Consider the following 16613-nt stretch of genomic DNA (forward strand, 5'->3'; position numbering starts at 1 on the left):
AATATATAATTACCCCAACAGGCATTAAAATTTTATCCCAACTATGATATCATTATTTCTTGTACTTGAAAAAAAAAAATGAGAACTAAAAGTTGTTTCTTACATTTTTAAAAGTATAACTCTAAGTACCAAAAACGCTACTATTAAAAAGGTAGTTTCGCAAGCAATTCACAGCTGAACAAAAACCAGTTACTGCAGCATTCCACTAACCTTTGGAAAAGCTGTTAATATTCAGGATTCTGCACAGCAGGGTAGGGTTGAGAAATTAATCCGAATTCTATTTATGGCATTCATCCAAATATCAAATAAAGTTTTCCTGGCTGCGCCTCAGTCATCCCCATTCACAGCTAAAGAGTACTTTTATAAATATAGACAGACTATAAATCCTATGTCGTGTTTGCATCCAAATTTACACATCTCAGAAAGAGAAAATATTAGTTAGTAATTGTCACTTCAAGAAACACACCAGCAATGACTTACTGAAAAGTCCATCCTATGCAGTTGTAAACTCCAGACAAAAATCCAAGAACTCAAAAAAAGACTACTAAAATGCCACAGTGGACAAGGCAGAGCAACTAAGGAATAACAGAACTGCACATACGTGAATATAACAGGGTACCACTCTGCTAAACAGTTAAACACTTCAGCAACATATTTAAAAGGCTTTAACACATATAAGAAATGGAATTTAAAGATGCTCATTTCTCTCATAAACAACACAAAATAGAAAGGGGGGGGGAATCAAACTGTTCACAATACCTTAAGAATCAAAAGAAAAAAAAAACCAAAGTTGCCATGTTTTAATCTTACGCAGGAAAATTAACTAAGCTTATGCTTGGAAAGAATCCAAATAACATTAGGTATGAAATTTCAATTAAGAAATTCAAACAGCCTCATTTAGCCATACAACACTGTTGGACACAGTTATTATAACAATGGCATTTCTCTATTTCTGATTCCATACTAAACTGAATTTTAAGGATACTTGCTTTTCTCACCATCCTCACATTCTATCACTACAAGGACTTCATTTCTAAAATGCTCAAAGAAAGTCAAACACACCATGACCAAAGAATATCAACAACAACTACTTCTCAGCTGCTTTAAAACACTGCTACTCTTTCTAAATCAAAGTTCACCAGAACCATACGAGGTAATCAGGCGCTCCAGCCAGTCACGGTAGTTCCTTAGGTGCAATGCACATTCGAATTCAGAGACACACAGAAGTCCACCTGACCCTCAGTTTATTTTTGTCATCTCTTGCACTTGCTTTGGAACAAGAAAGGCAACAGCAGAAATGTAAAAATACAGGCACTGTTTTCTTTTGAGGCTATACTATGATATTTGACATAAAGAATTAAAGCACAGAGGTATTCAGACAGTCCCCACATTGCAGACATCTCTCAGAATCAGTATTTTATTATAAATCTGGATTTAGAGGCTACATTTGGGATATTTGATGTGTCCTAATAACTCCTAGCATGATGTCTAGCATCTTGAGCCCACAAACCATCTTCACATCCCACCTTTACTCATTTTAGTAAGATATTGTTATTAAAAGGTATTTTCTTTCATAATTCCCAAAGGTGAGGATATTTATGCTTCCTGCCACCATTTTGGTTTGTACTTACTATTCAATTACTATGTGATAGTTGTGTTTGACGATAAACATAATTTTTAAAAACAAACATGAAGTAATATTTAACACACAGTACTCTATGGCACAGCTAAAAGAAATCTATTCCAAAAGCCTGACATCTGTAACACCGTTTCTAATAAACTAACTGATCAGGTATATGAAACAGATGTGCTGTGTGTAAGCAATAGAGCTCAAGACTCTTATACATTACCAGCTTCTCTCTCTGATATCACAAGATCCCAGATTAGGAAGTAAAACTGTATCAGTGCTAAAACAAAACAAAACACTGACAGTATCCAGAGACAACCTGGATGTTTCACTCACATTTCATACAGTCACAAGGCATCTCAGAGCATGGCACACGAGTTCCAGATTGCCTGCTCAACTTTCTGTCATGTTTACTACCAACATCAACTACTTTGAACATGCTTGTGATGGAAATTGGGGGGGTGGGGGGGGGGAGAGGGGAAGGCAAGAAAAAAAAGAGGAAAGTGAAAAAGAAAATTATAAAAAAGTATCCTTTTTAGTGAGCCTGAGTGATACAGCAGCAGCATGCATTATGGACAGCACTTGTTCAAAGTAAGCTTTCATCAAGCACAAGGTGATACAGGTCCATCTCAGGCTCTACATCTGCAGGCCCTTTGTTCTTTCTAAAAGCACCACCGCCAATGCACACCAAGCCTCCCTTAGACTGCAGAAAAAGGTAGGTGCAACTAAGGAGGTGCATAATCACCCACAGACAAACCTGTCTGATATATACTGCACCTGGAAGGAATTTCTCAAAGAAATAAAGATGCAAGTTGTTGTAAAAATGGATATTGAAACTATTAAGCAAGTTCTCCAAATATGCTCGCATATGTATCTCAGGAGACAAGTTGGAACCTAAGCCAACCATTTAATGACAAAATGTGGATAAAAATATTACTTTCTGTACCACAGAGCTAAAACTCCAACAGAACTGGAGGGAGACAGCAACAGAAGAATCAAGGGTGTAACTGCTCTGGAACTGCTACCTTATGTAAAACTTAAGGCAGGCCACACTTTTATATTCATTAGCCCACATCTGTTCTCTGACAGTAGCAAACTGTAGGAAACAGTTTACAAGAAACAGTAAGTTTAGGAGAGTACTTCTACTGTAATGACTTCCAAAATCTGACAGACTTGTCACTTACCTCTCACACCTTCCTGCCCCACTTCACACAGCAACTTGAATGACTCTATCAGTTATGTCCCCCTATGCACAAGAAAACAAAAATTCTCATAGTTAATAGAAGCTACTGAATTCTGCAGCTTATTATTTTCAAATCACTCTGTAGTGCTACTATGAAAACTTACTGATTCTTCTGCTGAAAGAGCTGCACAGGCAGATGTGTGCAGTCCATCCTGCACACAAGCACTCGGCACTGCTTTTCCAGCAATGTACCTTCTATAAGCTACAAAACACTGCTAAGCATTATTACAGAAAGCAGCTAAGTTTAATTCTATTCCTGAAAACTGCTAGCATTAGTTCCGAAGTTCAAAACTAAAAGCGTCTATAAAGCATCTGTTCCATTAGTCACTGTCTCACTAGAACTATCCTTTGTACCAGGGAAAGGAAAAAGTTCCAGTAGATAATAAATAGATAAATTAAACAGGTCGATCACCAAACCCTAACTGTTGTATCAACAATTCTCAACAATCAACAAGTAAATTACTGTCATTTAATATTCAAGCATGAAGGAAAACTGTGGTTTAACTACATGACATCTTTAGGGCAAAAAACACTATTTAGGAGACTACAAATACTTTTCTTGTTACTTCCACATTACAGAAAGTCTCACAGTTTTACAGCTATTCAACTGTGTAAAGCAAAATCAGCGTGGGTGCCAAAAAGTTCTGCTTATACTTCCTGGAGTACAAAAATGCAACTTTATTATTACATACATGTTAGTTTGCAGTTGTTCAAAATTAATGTATCAACTAAATTAATCACACATCCAATCAGTTCCAATTTAGTACCTGATATTTGATGAACTGATTTCAGCTTTGCCTGGTTACAATGAACAGATAACTTTGCTATATTTGAATGTTGCATATGACATAGAGTTACAAAACAACTAGCCTCGAGATTTTAGGTTGTATGGCTTACTGATTTTTCTACTACATTACTAATTTGTTTGTACATTTGGGTTGGTTTATTTCAAAAAAGAACAGTATGTTTAATGCCCGTATCTTTCTAAAATGAGTAAAGGGAAAGAGGCGTGAAGATGGTTTGTGGGTTCAAGATGCTAGACATCATGCTAGGAGTTGCTAGGACATGTCAAATCTCACAAACATAGACTCTACATCCAGGTCTATAAAAAAATACTGATAGATGGCTGCAATGTGGTGACAGTCTATCTGAATACCTCTGTGCACTTTTATGCTTCCTGTCAAATATCACGGAATAGACTCAAAAGGAAAAAGTGCCTATTTTTGTCATCACTTCTATTCTGTTTCTGGTTCTAGAGTAAATGTAAGAGGAGGCAAAAATGACCCCATCAGAAAACAAAGAAGTGGGCAAACCTGAAAGGGATCAGAAACACTGTTCTGAGACATCAGTAAAATGAGGAGTTAGGTGAATGAGTCTATGTCTCTGAATTCGAATGAGCATTGCATCTAAGGAACTACCATGACTAGCTGGAGTGCCTGGTGAACTTTGGTTTTGAAACAACAGCAATGTATTGAAACAGCTGATATGCTGTTATTGATGTTCTTTGGTCATAGTGTGTTTGAGTTTCTTTGAGCATTTTAGAAATGAAGTCCTTGTAGTGATAGAATGTGAAGATGGTGAGAAAAATCAAGGATCCTTAAAATTTAGTATAGAATCACAAATAGAGAAATGCCATTTTTAAAACAACTGTGTCCAGTTTTGCCTAAATGGCAAAATGATATCTCCCTTGAGGGGAGCGGGCAACAGAACCCCAGACAGATTTGTGCTGACTAGCTTAATCCACCAAAGAAAGAAACAAAATTTGCAGTTTAAATATTTATATCACTGAACTTCATCTTTGAAGTTCTTTGAATCTTAATAATTTTCAGCTTATTTGGTGCCCTTTGCAGATATTAGTTCAGAATTTTTAAAATGTCAGTCACGAAAATAAAACGATTAAGTATAACTTTATCATTCGTTGAAAGTTTCCAGCAGCTCCAGAGGCCGGCAGCCCGGGGAAGAAAGGGACTCTTGTTCTCACCCTGTACACAGTGCCCCACGCAACCTTTAAAACCCCGCTGGACACATAAAATAGCATTGATCCCCCAGCCCCGGCACACGAGGCCCTGCGAATCGGAGGGCTGAGCAGATGTCCCGCACAGGACAAACCCTGTGCGCTGTGCCGGGGGCGCAGCCGGGCGGAGCCGCCGCGCTCCCTCCTGTGGCCGCGGGGCGCTACGGCAGCGCCCGCCGCTCCCATCCCTCCTCTGCCTTCCCTCAAGAATCCCAAGGGGCAGCGGATGCTGAACGCCTCCTCCTTGTGCCGCAGGTCTCCCTCCCTAGCTTCCATTTAACCTCACCCTCCCAGAAGAAGCGCCTCGTTTCTCTTCCCAGTCCTCCCACAAACGCGAGCGAGATTTTACTCCTTCAAAGGCAAAAAAAAAAAAAAAAAAAAAGCAAACCATTAACTTCTGTGCCAGATGGTTGTGAATGGTCTGATTTATTGTGATGGATGTAAAGCATCCAGAGATCTGGCCTTTACTGAGAAATCCAGAGACCAAGCTCTGTGGCAAAGGCCATAAAGAGAACCACATAAAAGAATTGGTTACAAGACTTGCATTATGAAATTACGGAAGTACAGTAATAGGATATTACTATCTGCCCATGGAGACACTTAGTTTACAAAGAAAATTTGTAACCTTTAGCATAAGCAAGACAGCCCCTTGGGAACAGTGAAAAATAAAAAGGTTCAGCTACCAGTAAATCTGCACCTACAAGTAATCAAGGAAGGCACAATGACCTTGTTGCATCATTTGGAAACTTTTAGATGCCATTTTGCGATTACAATAATAACACCAGAAACTAATAAAGGGTCACAGGTTGTTAGACACCAAAATAATACAACTCCAGTCAAGCAATTCCCGTGCATGCTGGTGCTCTGTTAACGTTAAACATCAAAAGGAAGAATCTCTCACACAGAGATTCTGCCTTCAAGCTTTTGCCCTCAGGTTTTCCCTCAGTGAGCTCCATCCATTAGAGCTGGAAGAGGCGCTCAGGCACGCGGATGCCTGCAACTCCTGCCTTTTCAACAGCTGCGTCATTTAGCAGCTTTGAGGATAGTTAATGATGCTTATTAGGATGCTGACAGCTGATGTATCCATCATTAATACCTTTAGTGAACACAAGAGCAGTTAGACACTTCACAGTAACACAGATAAAGCCTGAGAGATCACATCTGCAGACAGTGAACTCTAGCTCAGTGGCAGTAGCACTCATAGGTCCATTTTCCTCAGCATTGCCATCACTCTTAAAGAAAAGCAATAGTTTTATGTTCTCCTGCCCCCAAGGATATTGAAGTTTGCTCATCCAGCTGCAGAGTTTCAATAGAAGACACATGAACAGACCTCAGCAACTTATGACGCTAAAGTAGAGGAGAAGTGGGTTTAAAGCTCACCTAGGCTGAGGAATTGCTTTCTCATTTTCCTGCCAAGTGATTTTGGAAGTGCTAACTAGGGGCTAAAGAGTGGTAATTCACAAATTTACCACTCCCGTGACACCTACTGCGCAAGAACTTCTAGTTTGAAGGCAGCAATGTACAAGCTAACTTGAAACACTACTAGAAGTGCTTCAAACTAACCTGTTTGTCTTTTACCTAAAATACCTCAAACTACTCATAACCAGGTCTCAAGTTTCAGAGGAGCAGAGGTAACAACTAAACAATGGCTTTTCTAGCTGCTCAATACAAACTGGCAAAGCTTCAGGAACTAGGTTGTGGTCTTGGCCTCACACACTGCTTTCCAAATGCTAGACTTTGGACTTTTGCACACCCAGTACTTGGCATTGCCCCATATGCCTAACCTCCATGGAGACAGGATATCAAACATAACCCACACATGGCATTTCCTCACTCTCTGTACCTCCTGCTTCAAGAAGTGGGTTTTACCCTGGATTCTAAGGCGCACAACTTCTCTGTGTGCAAAAGAAACAGCCCCAGCACACAGGTGAAACATCTAAGTAGGGGAACTCACCCTCTTCTTCTAAAATCAAATTGTAAAACCTCCTGTTAGGCAATGCAAACAACAAAATCAAGATCTAACACAAAAGCACACATCAACCACACAGGCTGGAGAAACCCATAACGCCATTTTCACCACAAGAAGAGTCAAGCAGCAGCACAGGTTACCCCAAAAGATTTGAAAACCTCCACAGATGAAGCCTGCACAAACATGATTGAATCAAGCCCTAAGAAACCTGTTCTGATACCACAGCTGTCCCTGCTGTCTGATGGAGGCCTCTCTAGAGACTTTATGAGGTCCCATGAGTCCTCGCTATACATGCCACTATATGTCATGCAATTGGACTTCGATGCTATTCTAGCCTCTGGAAGGCACTACTATGGAGTGAAACACAGATTAGTAAAATCTGATTCCATGAATAAGCCTTTGTATCTTACCAAAGTTCCAATCAGGCACAAAATATTCTTTGTTATTGAGAGAAGGCAACACAAATAATAATCCACTAGATACTGCTGTTCTCCAATATGATTTCTGAAGCAAGATGCTTGAAAAGCAATTTATGTATAAAATACACTGTCTTCATCCAACTTTTGCCTTACCCCCCAAAAATAATGAACTATTCCCACTGAAAACCAACCAGATAGTAGACCACTTTCTTTTAAAGAACAGAAAAATATTTTTGCGAAGTCACTAAACTATGAACTAGACTTCATGAGTTTGTGATAAACATTAACTTTACTAAAAAAAAAAAATACTGCATTGATTTAAAGGCCTGTATAAGGGAAACAATGTTGCCTTTTTATGGCTATCTGTTACATACCAGCTGAATTTCAATAATGAATTGTAATCCAGCACCATATCATCTATTTATATCTGCCGTTTTCAGCCAACTGCAGTTTACTGCATAATTTTAAGAAGTTTGGCCAGGATTTCAGCAGAGTTGGCAAACACAAGCTGGCAAGCTGTAGGTCAATTAAAATCTTTATAATGACTATACCACCATGTACAAGAATGCTAGAAATGGGACTGGATGAAATACAAAAATCTTGCAGTTGTGCTTATAGCACGTGACTCCTTCGCACTTCAGTGTTTCTCCGCTGACATTACAGTAGCATACTACAACTATCCCATCAGTCCTTAAACTGAAGATGTTGAAATATTAGCTCCATGTTCCAATTATGTTAAAAGAGGATTATCCATACTAAAATATGGTTTATTAGAACAAACCTTACAATGGAAAGTATTTGCTAACTCAATGCATAATACATGTTCAGCCAAAGTAGTAATTACATACTCTATGACTGAGTAACAAATGCGTATAATCTGTCCTTTTGGATTTCAAAATGAAGACAAGTAATTTTACCAAACTTCTTCCAGCAAACATTTCCAAGTAATCTTCATACAAAGTCATAGCAATAAAGGACAGAATATATTTTCTAATCACAGAACTTAGACTCTTGCCAGACAGAATGCAGTTTCCAAGGTAGGAGTTCTCATTACTAAAGCAATATTCAGTTTTAACTATCTTGACAGTCCATGTTTTGTTTTACGTGATCCCAAGAGAATCCTGTCACTTTTTCCCATTGGCATCCCAATACTCAACAACACGATGCTGAGTTCTGACATGCTTGTAGAAATTATTTTATGTGATACTGCAAGAAAAAAAATTGGTTTAAACAGAAAATGGTAAGTCAATAATGAGAAAAAAAATAGTACTGCTACATTTCACTTTTAAAAACCTTCTTAGGTCAAAAGGCTATACATCATCAGCTTCTAAAACAATTAGTAAATGCCTAATTATAGTAGTCTTGCATATTATGCTGTACATTATATCTGAGTTGCACAGTAAAACTGAATTTATGCAATATAGTTTCAAGGTATCCTAAGGAAAGTACAGAAAAAGGCGGCAACTTTAGTCAAGCAGTAAACATCACCAACTGCAAATCAATTGATAAATACATATTTTGTTTGTTCCCAGAAAATCTTTTCTCAGACTTGGGACTCTGGCTAGAGAAAAGTCTTTTTGAACTGCATATCCAGTCTCAGGAACAGAGAAATGGAGCACCCACCAGCATCAGTTGCACCAGAAACAGCACAGGAGGAATGCACAGATGTAGGGATGTATATTGTCCAGAACTCCTTAATCTGACATGACTAAATTGCATTATTCCAGAGTTAAGGGGCATTCAGCCAGCAGTGCAAACAGAGTTTCCTTCTCTGTCCTTATAAAGGAAATGAGGATTTCACTATTTCTTGTGCTCATGCTCTTTTGGGATCAAGATCACAAGAAACCTGAATGAGAGGGAAGCACTAGGTTGGCAAATGAAGAGGAAAATGCCAGTTTTTTTGAGTTTGAGCACCATAAAACTGTATACACCATCTTGGCAACAAGGAAACCCCAGAAGTGGGGGGGGGAGGGGGGCTGTTGGTGTTGTGGTGGTTTTTTAATTTGGTTTAAGTTGCATCCTTCATCAAATACTCATCCCCAGCTACAAAGTTTTTAAAGGCTCCGCTAAAATTCCCCCTTAAAGAAACTCACATCTTTTTTAGCAATACTGACTGAGCACAGGGTGTCCAGAGAGGGTCTGGAATCTCCATCCTTGGAGATGCTCAGAAGTCACCTGGGCAAACAGCTCTAGGTGGGCCTGTTTGAACGGGGAGGTTGAACAAGATGACCCCCAGAGATCCCTGTCAACCAAACTCCTACCAAATTCCACAAAGGTATCATTTCCTGTCTTGCCATGGTCAAAGAAGGGACATAAAAAAGTAAGTTTCCCCTGCATATCATAAGATCTACTAACTGGTTTTAGTCTATACTGCATGAAAAGAGGAAACCGAACAAACAAACAAATAACAACCACATGCTCACAAATTGTACTTTAGAAGGGGGCAGTTTAGGGCCTAAAGTAAAAAGATGCATAATACTACAGGAGGAAGGAAGAGATATAAGGAAAAAAACTATATGGTAGCAAATAGAAAAGCTAAGCTGCTTTAAAAAAATACACCATCTACAAGATTTTACAGACTTGTCATTAAATTGCACAAACTCAAACACCGTATCAAGAGATTTGGAGAATACTCCAGTGAGTCAGGGTTTCAAAAGAGGTTTTCAGTGGGGAACTACAGAAGGGTTTGTTTCCCTTTTCCCATCCAAAGAAACAGAAACAAAAGAGGTAATAACTGATAATTTTAAGATCCCCTTACTAAATAAATTCTTAAAATAAAATAAAAAACCCCACCAACATTTACTATCAAAGGATATTTCTGGAGGAACCACTGCACTGTCTCAATCCATTCTGTCACTACTACAGAACTACAGAACTACACTACTTCTTCTGGCATTACCCACCACCCTGGCACAAATAATGTTGTTACCCCAAGATCTGGCAGTCTACCTCAATGTTAGCAACAAATATCTCAGTGTTTTCCTTTTTTGTATAAATGTTTACAGTTATTTCATTTCATGCTGGCTTGGAAAACTACTATTCCATTATTTAATGAATTCTGAGGCATTCAAGAATATAGCCAATTCCAGTTTGCATTGGATGAAAAATGGAAGAAACACTATCATTCAGTTGTGCTGAAGAGGAAAAAAAAAATAGAAGCAATCTTGCATATGTAAACTATATACAAGTTCTGAGACATCTTCAGTGAATCCAAATCTATAAATACAAATGTGTAAGACTTACAGATAAACATAATGTCAGGTTATGTGCAAGTCTTCACTGGATCAAGACCAAGGACAACACCTTTTTCAATCAAAAGGAATGAGGTGTTTGGAATCACAGAAGAATGTCCCTTTGCACCACAGCACAACATGTTTAAGGAAAAGCAATTTATTTTTTGCAGAATTAAAGAATCAGCAATGCCTAGCTGGAACGCACTGCTTTGGAAGAGGCCCAAAAGCTCAAGTAATTGCAATGGACTGGAAAGGCCTTCACCCCCAGGTCAGCAATTTACATTCCAGCCAGGCTATTTATGAGAGAAAGCTGTTACCACCAACCACCCTTTGAATACTCAAGTTGCCATTTCTGGTACCACTGCTGAGGTGCGAACACACACAGATACCATGACAAACCAGTCACGTGAACTATTTCAGCAGAAGAGTGCAGGACTGAGGTAGTGCACAAAATTAATTAGTCGTTTACTACAAGCTGACAAAGCCGGGTCTTCAATAAAATTCCTCTCTATAGGCTGCAGCTTCTACCCACCACAACTATGTCAAATACTGAATCGACATAAGGAATGGTAAGTAAAAATAATCTTCCATCCTCCATGAGATTGTATGCTACTATAGTTTGATATAAGTGATAAGTCAAATAGAAAAGAAAGTCCATATTTTTCCTCTTTCCCTGCCAGCTAACATTAGTTCCACCCCACTTTCCCAGTTATTTCTTTAGTTCCCTCCCTCTCAGCTTGCTTTGTGTCCTCTGCTTCTTGCTCCAGTGAGTTGTCCTTTTTCTTAGTGCTGTATTTGCCACTCAGAGTCCACTTTCTCCTAATTTCTTTCACTGCTTCTAACTTAACTTCCAGTAGTCCTCTGCAAGTGCTGGCTAAACAACATAAAAATTGTAAAAATTAGCAAGTTTTATCTTTAAGACTTCTGTATCTATAAAGCAACCTTTAAGTACCTAGATTCTCAGTACATGCATAAATTTTTCTGTATGTTTGTAAAAATCCCAAGTGTAATATGGATGCAATAAAAGATTAAAAAAAAAGAAAAGGAAAAAAAAGAAAAAAAAGAAAAAAGTCATAATTCAACCATGGCTGAGAGTTAGAACAGGAAGTAAAAGTAAATATCCTCATTTTCACTCTGAGTGAAAGACAAGCTTCAAAATCATTAACTGTCTCCCTTTGCTTACAGCAAGAGGTCGCAGCAAATGTCAAACACAAGAGAGCCGTTCAATTAAGGGCAACCTTACAAAATCCAAACTGTTACCAACAGCAGCCTAGACGTCATCCTTGCCCCAACAAACCAATGTCTGGACAGCCCCTATTACACAAGACTCCACAATAAAGAGCTGCCAAGCTTTAACCTTCAATAAGGAGAAATAAATTTATTCCCTCAAGAAACAAGTCTGCCATACCACAGCATTGGCTTCCTTATGAATATCTCAGAAAAAAAAACCAGCAAGCTAACCTTTCCCACCTCTCTCTACAGCCTAAACCAAAAGTTACATATATGGAGTACCAGCAGAGTAATTTATTACAAAGCAATAAACAGGAGATTGCTACTTCAAACACTGAAAGTAGATAGAGAGAAAGTCAGCTATTCAGAACATCTGTTAAAAAAAAAAAAGGCGCAAAACAAAACAAATTAAAACAAACAAAACCAACAAACCCAGTGATGAATAGGAATACAAAGGCAATGATGGGGGGGAGGAGGGCATATTAAAAAAAAACAGTAACTAAACACAGTAGTTTTATTCTATAGCAGTTTTATTGTTGTACATTGAATTCTTTAGGAAACACAATCTGAATTATAGCAAATTGTCAAAACAGTTTTAGAATAATTCATCTGCCATACAAGGGGAAAAAAAGTATATAGTTCTAGACACAGAAGCATAAAAATCCTGAATACTAAACCTTCTTCTCTAATTTTGCAATGATCTGAGGATAAAGGTTCTCTAAAACCCAGAAGCCTGAACTATGGCATTATATAAAATCTTTGGGCCTGTGCACAGCAGTCAGAGTGAGTTTCTGGCCACAGAAAGAGTTGTGCACTATCAACATTGCACCCTGGATCCTGTACATACAAGACCAGCTGTTCACACAGAAATTCCTGCATGCTTTAGTTTGAGTGTTATCAAAGGAATTTGAGATTAGGTTTGGTAAACATAGAGTTAAAAAAAAAAAAAAAAGAAAAAGTTGTTATATTTAGTCAGAGATCTAACGTGGTCACTGTATGAAAATGTCATTCTTAGAGAGCTAATGGATACAGCATTCTGTGCATTGTATACTCACTGCCACTTCGCTTCACACAGTTCCCAAGGTCAGAAAAAAAAATATGGTTTTGATATCCATCTCTAACATGAAGAAAGTTTGTTACCAGAAGTCTACAAAATTACATCCTAATGTTTGGCATTGTGCAATATTTTATCTAATAGTTTAACTATGCTTTCACAGTAAGCAAAAGCTACTGTCCAGGCAGCCTTCCTGAGCAGCCAGAGACACGCAAATGACCAGCTGGTGACTTCCCTGGGCAGAATGCAATGCTTATCTGCAGGGCTTCAAACAAGTATTTTGAAGGTATTAGGACAGGGAAAGAACAAGAAATAAAAGCAAACTAATAATGACTAATTTTGAACAGCAGCACAGATATACAGCACTAAACATGACATTTAAATATTCTGAGAAACTGACATCACCACTCTGGCCAGTACTGTATGCAGGGGCTGAACTTTGCCAAACACAGACAAGCCAAATCCTGCTATTCTTGAAGCTAACAATAGTTTTTCTTGAACTCCAGAAGAAGCAGGAAAGGTTGGTTCTCAGCTGACAGCATATAGTAATGCCTCGGGACACACACAGGGGGAAAGGCATACGCAAAACACCCCACTGAGCATCTTCCACCCTTACACGGTCTCTGCGAGCAGGGTAGCAGGTCTAGGGTTGCGGACTCCGCACCTGGAGTGTTTGGAGAGCTGCGTTTTTCCTCAGCGCGCAAAGGAAAAGCTTGCGACTCAAACTGCACATTATTAGGGGATTTGGGTTGGGTTTTTTGCCTCCAAAAAGCATAGTAATTCTGTTGTGTAAAGCTTCTGACTACAGTCAAAGCATGCAATACACAACCATCATGGTTTTTTTTGGGGAAAAAGCAATTTCCGTGGTACTCCATGCTTACCATAAGTAACTTCTAAGTTTGACATATTCCTAAGTTTACTCACAAGCAGCAGACTTGCAGGCACAGGCACAGGCACAGGCACAGGCACAGTGAGACCGGCCAGAGGATACGGCACTCCCGACCCGCCCCGGGCCGCCGCCGGAGCCCACCCGTGTGTGGTCAGCGCTCAGCCGCCCGGCTCGCCCCCGCCTTGGCTGCTGGTGTCCCCCCGCGCCGGGAACCCGCACCGCTCCCCGGGCACCCCACGCACCCCTCCTCGCCTGCCCGAGTTGCTGCCGGTCCCGGGAGGCGGCGGCGGGGGCAGCGCCGACCCCCGCCCAGCTCAGCCCCACCTGCCCGCGGCGCAGCCGCCCCAAGGTCACCCCCTCCCCCGGGAAGGCGAAGTTTGGGAAGCACTCACTTCGGCGGAGCGCCGGGATGCCGCCGCGGCGGAGGGCCGGGGGCGGTGCGGAGGCTCCTCCGGCTGCAGCGCGCAGGACGGGCTGCGCGCTCCCTCCTCCTCTGCCGCCGCCGCCTCCTCCTCCTGCCTCAGCCCGACGACTTTCACTTCACCTGCAGGCAGCCCGGCTGCGGCGGGGCGGGCGGCTCCGCAGCTTTCCGCGGGACCGCAGTCACTGCGGCAGCGCCCTCCCCGCACCGCGGGGGGAGCCGGGCGGGCCGCGCCGCGCAGCGCTCGCTCGTCCCTCCGCGGGACGGGGCGAGTCTTGCCCCGGGGGCACCCGCAGCCTTGCGGGGAAGGCAGGAACTGTGGAGCTCCGAGGGCCGTCCCGAGGCCCCTCCGCAAGTGCGGAAGCAGCGCGGCCCCGCTGCGCGCAACCCCCGCCCCGGGATGCTTTGCCCGAGCTGCTTGCCTGCAGCTGCAGGGTAAGGATTGCCCCCGTGCTGTCAATCACCTCCCCGGTGAGGGACTATAAATATTTATTAGGCATCCTAATAGCTGCATCTAGCTAGAGGAGCACTTTGCTTGTGTCGCTTCTGTGATTCAAACCCCCCAAAGCAGTCCTACACGGATATAATCTTAACTCGCTCACGCACTGGCCCGGTTGACTCGGCACCGAGGAAGGACTCCCCTGCTACAGCCAGGTGGAGAGATTTGTCAGAAGGGCACCAGCGTGTGCCCGACACCCGAAACCTTCCTCTCTCCTTTTTAAGGACAGATGAACGTTTGCTGGCTTGAGTGGTTTCCGTCAGAATATATCCATCGGCAGAGAGGCGATGTACCCTCGTCTTCTGTGGGAACATCACATTAGCAGCTCTGTTCAGACAAACTGGGCTTTTATGCTCTAATCAAGCTGTGAAAGATATCTTAAGCAAAAATCTGAATGCATAGAGAGCTCAGAAATAGGAAGCTAATCTTGGATATAAACTGATAGAAAATGGGGATAAGAAGTGATGGACTTCCTAGAATGGCATGCATGTTTCAACAAAAAGCAAATAGAGTCTCTCAAGACAGAAAAAAAAAGTATGAAGGAAATATACTAAATTAATGTGTTTTGTTTGGATAGTTTTGCTTTTTCCCCTTACAAAAATGGTTCTTGATGCTGGGTGGCATACAACCACACCAGTAGGAATTCCCCAAGGTTGCAATACCCCCGGTTGGGGCCCCTCCCCGGGCAGATGGAGCTCGTTAGCCCATAAGGCAATCCATCTACGTCCTGAGGACCAAGTGTGCTTGGCCCCGGCAGATGAACCTCAGGATTAAAGGGCGGGCTCAGTTCCGCGCACACTGTGTCTCACCTAAAAAATCCAATGCGCAGGCTGGAAGGTGGAAAGACCTTCCCTGGTTCTTCGTTCGCGAAGAGACTGGCCATTATAATACCTCCTACAACAACTACCATCTTTGTAAATTTTGCTTATCTGAAAATTTAAGAGGTAAGAACAAGAGAAATTAAGACAGGTAGCCTTAAAAAACAAAATTACAAGCTCACAAGCTTGCCTTGGTTTATTTTGTTGAAGGGTGGTGTCTTCGTTTTGCAGGTATCTTTAAAATGGAATCAGCTATAGTTTCTGCTTTTTGGCACCTCCTGGTTCCAACCAGCTGACAACTTCTGTCTAGAAGGTGGACAGCCTGAGCTTGACATTTCTATCACAGAGCATGGAACTTTGTCTGCATAATGTGCTGGGCAAAAACCAGTGGCTCTGAACTTGAATAATCCACTTAAATATGAGCCAGAACAGCAACAACCCTCCATTAATATATATTCTTCCAAACTTCATGCTTGCTCATATAAGTAAATAACTTATTGCCCATCTCTCTGAGATTTTAGAGGGCAATCAAATTACCAGGACTTTGGTTTTGCCAAGTGTGATGCACGGCATTTATATCCATGACAAGGGACAGTATTTGCAATATAGCAACACATAGGGACTGCAACTCAACTGAGACTCCGTTGTGCTTTTCACTAACCATACACAGAGAGAGAATGCCTGTTGTGGAGATTTGCAGTCCAGACTATGCAGATAAGACAGGCAAGCAATGGCAGAGGGAACACAAGCACAGAAAGGTGAAATAACTTGCCCAGGACCATGCAGGAGGTCTGTAAAGAGCACTGGCTGCAGAGACAGTGCCTCTGATTCAGCAGCCCATAGAACAATTTCAATGATGCCATGTATTGCTTTAAATGATGGACTGAGCACAGGCCCAAAAATGAAATGTACAAACTGTGTTTTTAGTAAGACTGGTGTTATGGTGCATTAAGTTACTGAGGTTTTCTTCTTCTTCTTCTCAACGTCTCTAAGCACTAGCAGCAAAAGGTGTTCAATACAATTTCATGCTGGTGTCCTGAAGCCAGGCTATTTCAATTGAGTTTTCTATTTCTTGCTAAATCTGCCCATTTCTTGCTAAATTGCAAAATTAATTTATTCAGGTTAGGTTTCCCAAGCGTTAGTGCAAATTATTGCCCCTCTGCTGAAGATACCTGCAAATTGAATAATTTTTGAATG

At 41.1% G+C, this 16613-nt stretch overlaps 1 protein-coding gene across 1 annotated transcript in view; it reads right to left on the reverse strand.

Moving 5' to 3' along the window:
- KIAA1217 (KIAA1217 ortholog) overlaps positions 1–14121 on the reverse strand; it is a 355614-nt gene extending 341493 nt beyond the window's left edge. The window contains exon 1 of the mRNA XM_027894496.1: positions 14071–14121. The gene's annotated coding sequence lies outside the window, so the exon portion shown is untranslated. The remainder of the gene's footprint in view (positions 1–14070) is intronic.
- Between the last annotated feature and the right edge of the window lie 2492 nt (positions 14122–16613).

Source organism: Empidonax traillii, unplaced genomic scaffold (genome assembly GCF_003031625.1).
Source record: "Empidonax traillii isolate 1590-97213 ecotype Southwest subspecies unplaced genomic scaffold, ASM303162v1 scaffold430:size563586, whole genome shotgun sequence".
In the NCBI taxonomy this organism is placed as follows: domain Eukaryota; kingdom Metazoa; phylum Chordata; class Aves; order Passeriformes; family Tyrannidae; genus Empidonax; species Empidonax traillii.